This window comes from Pinus tabuliformis, chromosome 2_2 (assembly GCF_031772625.1).
Source record: "Pinus tabuliformis cultivar Carrire ecotype Pingquan chromosome 2_2, CPIR1, whole genome shotgun sequence".
NCBI lineage: Eukaryota > Viridiplantae > Streptophyta > Pinopsida > Pinales > Pinaceae > Pinus > Pinus tabuliformis.
The window spans coordinates 815,468,956-815,482,364 of NC_142300.1; the positions used below are offsets into that span (position 1 = coordinate 815,468,956).

The following is a 13,409-nucleotide window of genomic DNA, read 5'->3' on the forward strand; positions in this document are numbered from 1 at the left end:
ATGAAAAGGATCATCACCTCATTCAGTGGAACTTGGAGATAATGATAACTATGCAGTCAAAGGTCTTGGATCTACTTCACTGAAACTAGAAGGTGGTGGAAAGCTTCATCTCAACAACATTCTCTATCTCCCACGTTTGAAAAAAAACACTTCCTATTTCTTGTCTAGAAGATAAAGGAGATAGGATTGCCTTTGTAGATGGAAAGTTCTTGTTTGGGGAAGGGACTCCAGTATTGAAAAAGAAAGGGTTATTGGGATTCGTGAAGGAAGATTGTATAGATTTCTAACACCTTCTCCTTAAGCTCTTGTTCACATGTATATTAGTCCCTCAGAGCTTTGGCATAGAAGATATGGGCACCTTCATTATAAAATATCGCCTTCCCTAAGTTAAATGGAGAAAGGCATTCCCAACTTAAAACAGGACCATGAAGGAGTATTTAAGGGATGTGATTTGGGAAAGAATACAAAGAAACCATCTACAAGCAGTGAATCAAGGTATAAAGAAATATTAGACCTCATTAATTCTTATTTGTGTGGAACAATGGTAGATAAATCTCTTAGAGGTCATCGATATTATGTGACCTTCATTAATGATCACTCTAGCAAAACTTGGATATATCTTCTCAAATATAAGGAAGAAGTCTTTGAAAAGTTCAAAGAATTCAAATTAGAAGTGGAGATCTTGACAGAAAGGAAGATAACGACCCTTAGATCCAACAATGGTGGTGAATATACATCCAAGGAACTCATAACCTTTTGCAAGGAAGCAAATATTAAGATGGAGCTCATAGTTCCCTATAATCCTAAAAAAAATGGAGTAGCGGAGAGAAAGAATAGGACCATTGAAGAATGCATAAGAACCATGATATATGACCAAGACCTTCCAAACTTATTATGTGGAGAAGCAACTATGACAACCGTGTACATACAAAATCGAATTACTCATAGAATTCTTGAAAATTTGACAGCAGAAGAAGCTTTTTCAAGGAATAAGACATATGTAGATCATCTCTGAATCTTTGGATGCCCTATCTACATTCATGTCCCCAAGGAAAAAAGGAAGAAATTAGATTCTACTAATATAAAGGATATCTTTTTCGGTTATAGCCTTTCATCAAAGGCCTATAGAATCTACATAAAAGAAAATCGTCAAATTGAAGTTATCAGAGATGTCATATTTGATGAAAACTTTGCATACAAAAGGTCCAAAGGTATTCTCATTGAAAACTTGATAAATCTCTAACATATATATATAATTTTGTTTGTTTAAGTTGCATTTTTGAATATATAAACTGGATTCAAGGTCTTCATAATTTACTTAGGCACTTGGATTGTGTACATTATACAACTTAAACTTGCAATTCCAATACATCTTTCTTTGATTTACAAAATTGAGGGAAAAATATATAATTTTTTAGATTTCAAACAAAATTTGACGAGAAATATAAAATATTTTAACCATAAAAATTTAAAATGTCTTAACCATAAAAAATTATAAAAAAATTGGAAAAAAAAAAACCCAATTGTTTTGTATAATGTATATATAGTTAGTTAGTTAGTTTTTTTGTAATTTTAATTAATTCATTTCTCTATAAAGTTGTTATAAGATATGTTATTTCGTATGGGCATGACATGTATATTCATCTTTGTTTTTATATTATCGTCCACATTTTTTTAAATTTATTTAAAGAATATTTTATTTTTATTTTCATGATGATGATGATGGTTAACGTCCACCGAGACCAACTTTGGTCTATTGGACCTAAAGAAATGAATTATTTAGTTTGATTTAATATTTTATTCCTATGCTCAAACACTTGGAGAGAAGCCACCCGAGCTCACTGTAATTTTGACAACGTAAAAGGCTAGGAAGGTCAGTGTTGCAACAAAGATTTTGAAACTGAGATCTAATGTGGTTGTACGCGGGGCATTCTAAGAGGAAGTGATGTTCATCCTTGATGTTTGTATTCTCATAGAGATGGCAAAACCTTTCCATCCATGGCGTTTTAGGAACTGCCCAACGACCCGTTTCACTATGGAGCTCATGAGAGTTCGTTCTAATCTTGGCTATATTAATTTTCTTCTTTGAACTAGTTAAAACAGAGAGATATTTTTGATCTTCTAGGGTGGGGTTGATGACCTCCTTAATATCTTAATTTTCTTTTAGCTACTAAATCTTCTTCACACCACATTTTTTCTTTCAACTTAGAAGTAACAATATTTTCAATGTTATTAATGTTTTGCAACTTGAGACTAAACATTTTTGGATTTCAATCAAAATTCGCCAAAAAAGCTGATATAAGGTTATGTTATTTCCTACGAAAATAATATATATATCCCACATTTTTGATTTAAAAAATATTTTATTTTTATTTTAGAAGAGTCAAGTGTGTATTTATTTATTTTATTATAGCCTGTATTATTTTTATTTAAAGAATATTTTAGAGTACTAACAGAATCACGTGTCAACTCAATATTGAACATGAACTTAATCACATATCTCCCTCATATCCCTCATACAGGGTTGACAGAATCACGTGTCAACTCAAGATTGAACATGAACTTAATCACACATCTCATTTTGAGTTGTAGAATGGATGTCTTGGATCAACAAACTAGAGTTGCCTACCTAGACCAAGCCACATCCCAGCATTCGTCCTTGTTGAGAGACTTCACACATGGTCCATGATAGACAGAATTGTGATCAAGGCAACTAAGAAAAAGTGAAATTCCCATTCATATAAAAATATGTATATCTAACTCCTAATCCATGTAGGCTTACTTCCATAAGTCTATTGGCTTGCTTGTGAGAGTGGGAATAGGATAGGTATAGCTTGAAGTCTACAAGCCCCTTTTACAATCATTTGGTTTGTAAGTGAATGTGCCCCTATTTCCATCTCCTAAGGATCGATTTCCTCAAGATTTCATGTTTCTATTCTTCATGACATGTCATACTTAATATGGAGTTTATCTTCTATGTTATCAGAAATATTGATCACAAAAAGTGTAATACCACCAGTTGCAAAAAGAAAGAAAGAAAGAAAATTATTTTAATGCCTGTGAGGCTAAAGATAGCCTATGGGACAAATTGCTTCTTCATCTACTTATTTTAACGTCCACGATGCAAAAAGAATCTAAAGAAAGGGTCATTGAGGCCTCAGAAATAAATGGAAATATATTGAATAATGAAAGAGGTAATACAATTTGGTAGCAAAATTCGATTATGCAAGAGAATAGTATAGTTTTGTTGTAGCTAAGTTGGAGGTTGTTAAGAAGGAACTTAGAAAAGCAACATGCCACTTCCTTGGAAACCCAAAAATCAGCCATAAAACAGGAAAAAATAAATAAAATTGCTTCACAACACGGAGGCTTGAAGATCCTGCGCCACACATTCAATGCTTCCAAGGTTTTCAACAATGATACTTTGATACAATGGTTAGAAAATGCGTACACTAACTCCGCTATGTTATCAAAAATATTGATCACAAAAAGTGTAATACCACTAGTTGCAAAATGAAATAAAGAAAGAAAATTATTTTAATGCCCACGAGGCTAAAGATAGCCTATGGGACATATTGCTTCTTCATCTACTTATTTTAACGTCCACAATGCAAAAAGAATCTAAAGAAAGGGTCATTGAGGCCTCAGAAATAAATGGAAATATATTGAATAATGAAAGAGGTAATACAATTTGGTAGGAAAAATTCGATTATGCAAGAGAATAGTGTAGTTTTGTTGTAGCTAAGTTGGAGGTTGTTAACAAGGACCTTAGAAAAGCAACATGCCACTTCCTTGGAAACCCAAAAATCAGCCATAAAACTGGAAAAAATAAATAAAATTGCTTCACAACATGGAGGCTTGGAGAGCTTGCGCCACACATTCAATGCTTCCAAGGTTTTCAACAATGATACTTTGATACAATGGTTAGAAATGTGTACACTAACTCCGCTCAGTATGGAAGATTGTCTAATACTACATCAGTGAAAGCCGAAAGGATTAGAAAATTCTTCAACTATTGGGGGGGGGGGGGGGGGGGGGGGGTGAGGGGTACGAAATGGATACTGCCTGATTTTTGTTCTAGCGAAGTGGCAGTCAGTAATTCCGTCTTATCCCAGGGGGTGAGGGGTACGAAATGGATACTGCCTGATTTTTGTTCTAGCGAAGTGGCAGTCAGTAATTCCGTCTTATTCCCCTCCCTTGATGGTTTTCAACACAACCAATGGACCCCCAAAAATACATTAAAAAAAAAAATGACAAAGTGGATTCGTGGTTTTCCATTTTGTCCCCCCAATGTAATTTTTTCTGATCTAGGGAATCATCCATCATCCATTGGATTCACCTCTGGTTTATATGGAGCTTTGTTTTCTCTCTTTTTCTCGTGTTAAGCTCCTTAAAATTACATCTCTATTCTTACTTTATCATTGTAGTTTGCAATTAGTTTGTAGGTTTTAATGAATTTGGGGAATTTCAACTTAAAAATGCCCTCCACAAAAAATGGATCCTTTACAATCTCATGGTGACTAGGGGTTCTAATGGGGGCATCTCTGAGCAAGCTTCATCACTCCATTATGCTTAGGTTCTACTAATCCAAAACCAAGACATATCTCCTTCAGTACAAGCAATGGCTAGGGAAAGGCCCTAGTTGCATATGGGTTGTTTAGTCTTTGTGAAATCAACCTTCTTCCCTTTCAAATTGAGGAGAAAGTAGACAATGTTTTATTACGTAGGGAGAGCGTTATTTATTAGTATCTATTCAATCCCTTGGCACTATTAACCCCTCACTTCTAGGGGTAATTGGAGGAGATTTTTCGTCGATGATCCACACCATAGATAGTGGTCTTGATTATGACATTCAACATTTTCCACAAAATGGTCTTGATGATGACATTCAACATTATCTATGGACAACAACCCACATATGCCTCTTATATTATGCTCAACTCATTCATTAATGACTATGGTGCCCCAACATGTTGGTAACACTCCGAGGGGGGTGAATCAATATTTCTCTTCAATTAGTTAATTTTAACTTCACAGAGCATTAATTGTTATTAGCATCAGATAAACATAAAGCAATCATCAACACCATTCAACAATGCACAACAATAAAGACAGTACACCAGATATTTTTAGTTGGAAACCCTTCTAGGAGAAAAACCACCGAAAGCTTCTTAGTATTTGTCTTCAATAATTTATGTCAATTAGGAAGCTCCAACTTTCGGGATTTTTCAGCTCCAACTAAAAGAGACTCCAACCCCTTGGTTTACCAGCTCCAACTAGAAAGACGCTCCAATGCCCTGGTTTATAGGCTCCAACACCTTGTTTACCAGCTCCGATTGGAAGGATGCTCCAACCTACCCTAGCACCACCATGTCACACCGAAGTTCTCTCAAGCTCCAACCTGAAGGAGACTGCACTCTCCTTCCTTGCACCACACTGGCACCCTAATCAACAAGCTGCTACTTGCCCTAAAGGCTCCAACCTTTAGCTCTCCACGACGGACCACGTTTCATATATTTTCAAACTAGATCCACTTGTGCTCAATAATCAATACAAAATAACCTGCAATGCAATCTCTAGACAATCAAATTTTCCTCTGCGCATATTGTACATCAAACCCTAGCATCAGTCAAATCTGCTTTTGCACCAAACCCTAGCTAGACAACCTCAACAACTTTGTCTTATTTTTTCTCTTTGCCAATTATATTCTCTACTTGTCAACTGAATACAAAACTCTTTGACACAACTCTGCTCAATACTATGACAATCATTTTTCCCCATACATCATCAGTTTCTCAAACCCTAACAACAACTCTCTTTCACCAATATACTCGATAACAACATACACCTCTTACCATCAACAAACATCAGCATCAAATTGACTCTGACAAGGCACTAGCAACAAAACATGCCATCATTAAATTCACCGTGACACTCTCAAAAACTAGGATACCAACATTGAATGCAAACCTTGAAACAAGAAACCTTAAATGCTAATGCATCCAAACCCTTGCATTTCAATTCAAGCAAAAACCTTAGTCGGAACAATAATCTAGATAAAAAAACTCAACAACATGCACAAACTAAATATGCCATCTGCCATATGCAAATTCTACAAGCACCTCAGACCTCTCTCAGCAGTACAAGCTATTCTTCAGCGATGAATTTGCAAGCTTGTCCATACAACACCAAACTTTGAGTCTCTTTGAAGACATCCGATAAAATTGGAAAGATATAGAGAAGATTAGCATGGCCCATGCGCAAGGATGACACGCACAAATCGAGAAATGGTCCAAATTTTTAAAGTCTCTTCCGAGACATCCGATAAAATTGGAATGATACAGAGAAGATTAGCATGGCCCCTGCGCAAGGATGACACACACAAATCGAGAAATGGTCCAAATTTTTTCAAGCCCCAAGGATTAGCTCAACTGGTCAAATAAGTGCCTCGCCATTCAAGAGGTCACAGGGTCAATTCTCCCCGAAGCCCGCCATTGGGGTTAGGCATAGCTATTGATCGAGGGGCTTGATACCCTTGATCAAGCTCAGATATTTCCGTGGACGTAGCAGCCACCCAGTGACCACGGGTGTCCGTGAACCACCAAAATAAAAAAAATATAAATAAAAAAATAAATAAATAAAAACACCAAACTTTGTTCTAAGCACCACCTATGCTAACTCAAGGTTCTCTGCAAATACTTACGCACAGGACTAGAACATATATCACACGCACATATAACTTGCACAACCACTCTTAACAGTCATCTACGTGCACATTACTATATGTAGACAACCAATTTGATTAATGCACAGGTGTGTGCATGCACTGTGATTCTGCATAGATGGCTAACAATTACAACCGCAACATACTATGCACACTTACACACCAGTGCCCAAATTTATCGACCATGCACAGGAAGCCACTTGCTCATAATTGATTTGGCAATTCACTCTGGTCTAGGTCTATTCTTTCTACACGCTAGCTTAATCCATTGTTCCATAGGTTGTTACATTACAATACTCAACGTAGAGGTAAAACACACAACCACTCCTTGTGCATGCAACAGAACTCTATTTTATTCAACAAATCAAATCAAGTGCATTATAGACTAACACATTGGTCAAATCCACACTTCAAATCAGAGGAATAAACGAATAAATCTCTGCAACTTATAACAGTTGCATGCACATGAAACTCTTGTAGTCATTCCAAGCCTCCATTGCTTCTCTCCATTGTGATTGCACATGATTGATTTGTTTTACCCAACCATTGTCATTGCACCACAATCATGCACACGCATTAGGGGATTTTTGAGGTCTAAAATTGGCCTCCTAAGAAAAATGTACAACCAAAATAAACTTTATAAGGACCAATAGGATTCAATATGATGATGTCAACCATGGGGGATGATTCACCATTTTTGGAGTAAAAAAGTAAAAATAAAATAAAATAATGAAATAACAAAACTATTTTTTCAACTCGTATTTTCAATTTATCTCCCTAAGGTTTTACTCAAATTTCAAGCGGGAGTACTCAATGGATGCAAAATTTAATTCCTCATCCAATGAGTATCCATGTTGCACACTTTCGATGGACCCTGCTACACGAAAAATGAGAAATACATGGAAAAATGTGATTGCAATCACATTTTTCATGTATTTCTCATTTTTCGTGTAGCAAGGTCCATTAGAAGTATGCAACATGGGCATTGCTTGGATGAGGAATCAAATTCTTCATCCAACAAGTGTTGTTGCTCGAAAGTTGAGTAAACACATAGGGAGATAAGTTGAAAATACGAGTTGAAAAGAATGTTTTTCCTTTTTTCCATCTAAAATTTGATGATGTAATCTAATCTTATTTTATTATTTTCACTATTATTTTATAATTTCCTTAGGAGGCCATTTTAGACCTCAAAATTCCCCTAATGTAATGTCAATTGCACAATACGCACAACACCTCTATTTTGCCTAAACACTCCACAACGCACAGACATAGACTTGCCATTGCACTAATGTGCATTCGGTCTCAAAAAGAACTGTCACTCTATATCAAGTCGCTCCTCCACCTAATTGCACAACACATATGCTCATCATCGATTTCATGCAACTCTCATTGTGATCTTGCATCAATCTACACATAGTTCCAATTTGATTCCCAACCATGTCTAATCAAGAGGCTATTGACAATCTCAACATCTATGCAAGAAGACAACATATAGTTCCAATGCAGCACCAGCGCAGCCCTATCCTTTATGCACACACTTGCAACATCCACAATGCAATTCCACATCTAGTCTCGGTGGCAACAATTTCACATGCATGTCCATTCTCTCATATTTCTTACATTAGTGCAAAATTACTTCTGGTTAGGGCTTTTGTTAGTAAAGGAACCTGCATCAAGACAACTTCAGATTCGTGTCTAGATACTCACTTCAGGATATTCCAAGAATACCTTCAGACCATGCTTCTGAAATAGCCTTAAGAGGAGGCAGAATGTCACCTCAATAAAAGCCATGAAGAGAACCTCAAAAAATTATTGCAAAAAAACCTTCAACAATGGTTTGGATCAGCTCAGAAAGACAAATGAATAGGCTTCAGAAGATAAGTGAACCAAGCGATGAGCCATGACCCAAGTTGGAAGAATTAATCACAGAATCTCTTTAGAAATTCGACCTCCAAATCAAATTTCCAAGACTACTCTTGGCCGCAGAAGATTACAAGCATTAATCCATATCCTTTGACATGAATTTGAGCTCTATTTATAGTGATAAGAAAAAAACTTTTTCATGGATCCGACTTGCATATTTGGAGGGAGCTGACTTGAAGGAGGGAGATTAAATTTTAAATTTCAAAATTTTGGAGACAAAAATCCCTCTAATTTAATTTGAATTTTGAACCTCTCCACAAAGTATTTTCGCCATAAAATATTTGATTATTTTTATTTTTTAATGAAGGTTCCTCTTGGCTTCATTATTTAAGGAATTTGTTGGTTAATGATATACTGCCACATCATCTCCTTTTGAGGATTTTGACCACAACAAGGGGGCTTTGACCTTCTGAGAGGAATATTTTCCAAACCATGAGAAGCCACAAGGCGTGCCATATACCGTTGGAATCAACATGGCGAGGGATATCAAATGAAGATGGTCTTGTGAGCAAATATACTAATCTTCATCCTCAAAATATTCAACAAGTGCAGGGATTCTAGGCTTTTCATTCCATTCTTCCAGGGATTCTCGTCATTAGGAGTTTTCTAGTTAATAAAAACTAGACGGTTATTAAAAGTGTTCAAGGACAACATTGACATTAATGACAACACCATCCAACACAACACAACACACATGAGGTACATTTGTCCATTGCTTCATTCTAAGTGTTTATGTTCAATGTACTTGGCATGAAAGTAGAGATCATGGGTTGAATTAAATAATGAATCATGATGCTTGGAAGATATGCCTTTTGCCTTGTTTCACCGTGGTGGTCAACATCAATATGCCCATGTCTTTTTCATACTTAACATACTCCATTTGTTACCTTTACATTGTCTTTTCTTTTCGGTTGGATGTTACGTGTATCTCAAAAAGGTTTGTGCTTTATAATCCCATGAGAAGGGGGTCGGATGCCCAAGGTTGATGCGACTGTATAAAACAAAGAAGAAATAACATGATATGAATTTCAAAATGCAAAAGAAAAAATGAAAGGGATATTAATGAAAAATCAGAAGCCAAACCAAGCTTGAGCTTCATCTTCTCACTATGAGGCAAGGAGCCTAAGTCCTATGCAATGAAAGGAAAACTAAAGAAGGACTAAGTGAAATTATCTTGACCCCTATGCAATAAAATGCATATACAAGAAAAAGGGGCTTGCAAAGCAAAAATCAAGATGAAAAAAAATCAATAAAACGGGTGGCCAAACATAGTATCAAGGAAATGGTACCTCAATGTATAAGCGCTCCCTCTACAAAGGTGCTCATGACGATGAATATCTTATGTAACCTTGCATGTAAATGACACCATTCCCATGAAGTAAACCTCAAACCATACCATTGTCATTTACACTCACTCTTTGATAAGGTTCTTGGGAAATACTCCTCTTTCTGGGGATTGGCACACCTAATAGGGTTTTATGATGAACCTCCCATACTGAAACTTGGAAAATTGCATAAATCATAAAGCTAATGTGAAGCTTGAAGAAGATACACAATGACATCTACATAATGGACTTTACATTGGACATGACTTACTTTTTGTGTTGCATTGATTCTTGTACATACATCAAATGGTAACACTTGGATGCTTGGTGCCCCTCCTTGATGACAATCCTTGCATAGATATAGTCCTTTAGAGGACATTGATGTTGTTTTCCACACTTGAATGATGACATTCTGTACCTATTTGAGGATATTGGACCTTGCGATGACATAGCACCTTCTTGAGACATCCTATCCCATATTGGAGGTGAAATGGCACCCTATGATGCGATGTTGCACCTCTTGATGATGATCTCAAACCTTTGAGGGATGATATGACCTTTTAATGATGAAAAATTGCAACTTTTACCGACAAAATTTCACTTTTGGAGCCCTTACATTCTATTTGGAAAGAATCGTCCACCTTTGGCTAGCATTTATACCACATGTGTGGCCTTTGACACACATTTATGATGGACAACTTGATATTTTGAGTATTATTCTTCATTTAAGAGGCATTGTTGGGGGTCTTGAGACCTATGCATTCTTGTATTGTGGATTTTAATTATGTTGTTGCCTCATATCTAGGGTTTGTAAGAGATAAAGACATTATTTTATGTTTTCAAGGCTTCTATTGGATGGGGAGGTGTTACAACTCTCATATAAAGAAGATAGTCATTCCTCACTTGTAAAACATTTCTACTTGTGGAGATATATCACTAGCCTACTTTTCTTTTGTTTATTCTAAAAAGCTATGGAAAGACGACTAAAGTGACTTCTTGTGGAGAGAGTATTATGGATGATCTTGCAAAGTTTATGGATTTTTATGGCCAGGGTTTAAGGATGCAAATGATTTTTTGAGTAAGTTGTCTCTCTAAATCTTGTTGGATTTGTTTATAATGATTATTTAGTGTAACTATACTTTTCCAGTGGAGAGGGTTCATTCTCTTGATTTCTTCTTGGATAAACCCCTTATTTAAAACCCTATGAAGATTTATAGTGGAAAGTCCGCCCTTGACTTTCTTGAAATTTGTAAGATACTAGGTGGATCTTCTAGGGTTTGTAGTGGACAGCCCCATATATCACCCTACATCCATTTACTATCTCCGAAGGGAGTCCTTAGTTATATGTCCCCAAAAAATAAGAGGGCACTAGTCATGTCTCAATAGTCAATCATAAAAACCAAAATTTAACTTTCATTTTGTTGTTTTAGGGTTAAATTAAGATTTATAACAGCTTTACATGAATTTTCGGCCATAGTTAGACATATCGGTAATTATGCATTTAATTGGCTTAAATTGTTCTTATCATCATATTTTATATTGTTGATTTATTTTACAGCCCTTCTAAGGCTAGATGTCTTGTTTTCTAGGGCTATTATAGGCATTTCGATTTCAGTTTAGCTAGTTGATTAAACCATCATTATTGAAGCCCTAGTTTTATTTGTTAATCACTTGTCTAAGGGCTGATTTTATTGTTTCTGTCATTGCTTGTTCTATTGCTATAATACATAATTTTTTTGCAAGTTTTATAACACCCAATGACATTTTCTTCTTTTGTATTGTTTGGGAATCTTCTTCTGATAAATATTGAGTTGTTTAGCCTTCTAAATTGATCTAGATCCTCATCCATTCAAATCTGGAAATTGCATCAATTAACGACCTTGTCCTTGCCTTAAATATAATATATCGTGGGTGGTAATTTGAGTAGCCAGACATGTGGCCTTCTTAGACTTGATTTTTCGCTTTCCTTAGGAACACTGGAGGCTACTAGGAAAGCCTCCCTTGTGTAGGATCCATCCTTCACTAAAAAGAGAGGAGTTGCTGCCTAGGGGGCAGTGGTAACACTAGTCTTACACCTTGTGAAAGCTTTGCACTAAGGTGTTAGATTTTGCGATAACATGTACAACACTCGTATTAACTTTTCAATACCATGATGAAATTATCGATAGAGAACAAACAAACAAAAAAAACATGAAAAAAAAGAGGGGAAGATGGCTACTAGACAATTCCATTAAATTGATAGACATAAAACTGAAAAGCAGTCACAGTGATTTGTTGTGGCATATATATTTAATCAAGATTCAAGATATATAGCAACTTAAATGCAAGAAATATAGTTATTTTGGCAAATTTCCCAAGATAGTTAAATAATGCAGGATGGATTTTAGTTTGTTTAATGAATTAAACAACAAAGTGGAACCATGGTTGCATCCTAACATTTAATCCTAACTAGTTTTACAACCTTTCCAAGAGAAGCTTGCTTACACATAGACACGAGTGGCTATGAATGTTACCTGGTTCGGGAGCACATGAAAAGCATCTTGAAGAGCCATGAGAAAACCATTAGAAACCTCAAGCATAGAGGAACACAAATAGGATCAGCACCAAGAGTAGGCGATGGAGACATAAGAGAAGTACCAAAATAGTACCAAAAACATCAAGTTATCAACTCACGATTTAAAGAAAAGAGAACCAAGAGTTTGTTTGATAGTTGATCTCTTTTATGAAATTAGATGGCATTAATATCCACACAAGAAAAATATACAGCTAAAATGACGTATACATCAGAATTTGTGTTGTGTGACAATTAGTATGTTATTCACCGGTGTTTGCATTAGTTGTGACAAGAATGTGTCTCTCTGACTCCAAAAGGCCCAGCTCTGTTTACTAATGTAATAAGATGACATTCGTCATTATCAATTATGGCCCATGCTTGGAAGTGATGCAAATATTATGTGTATTTTTTTCTGTAAGCCTAGTGCTAATTTTCCCATAGTTAATGGAAAGTGATTGTAATTATCAATGAGATGTAAAAGCTAAAATTTGTAATATTTCCTTAACTATAAACAAACTTACTGTAATAAATCAAATGTAATCTGTAACAAAACGAGAAATCGGTTGTTCCTTTTGGTTGTCTTGACCCTTTGTCAAATATTTAAGACGAGAAATTTATTGTCTGAGCATCAAGGTTGGGACAAGATTTTCTCCAGTAGAAAGAAGAGGTATTGTTTCTAGTACATTTACCACATATGCTGGGAAAATGTGATCACATTTATTGGAATACATGGGCAAATAGCCAGGCATAGTGTTAACCCAGAGAGTTGGCGTTAGTGGCTGCAGAAATTCTAGTCTGTGATATGACCCCTAAACCAAGGTGTTTGTAATAGATAATTCTTAATAAAACTACACTGAAAACCAGGAATGTACATTTCTTATTA

The 13,409-nt window shown here is 35.7% G+C and overlaps 2 non-coding genes across 2 annotated transcripts; both read left to right on the forward strand.

Moving 5' to 3' along the window:
• Nucleotides 1–6,199: 6,199 nt before the first annotated feature.
• LOC149195465 (U6 spliceosomal RNA) lies at nt 6,200–6,302 on the forward strand. The gene has a single exon (XR_016255363.1). It is a non-coding gene; the product is annotated as a U6 spliceosomal RNA (small nuclear RNA).
• A 3-nt stretch (nt 6,303–6,305) lies between these two features.
• Nucleotides 6,306–6,408, forward strand: LOC149195466 (U6 spliceosomal RNA). Its single transcript, XR_016255359.1, has one exon. It is a non-coding gene; the product is annotated as a U6 spliceosomal RNA (small nuclear RNA).
• Nucleotides 6,409–13,409: the final 7,001 nt, after the last annotated feature.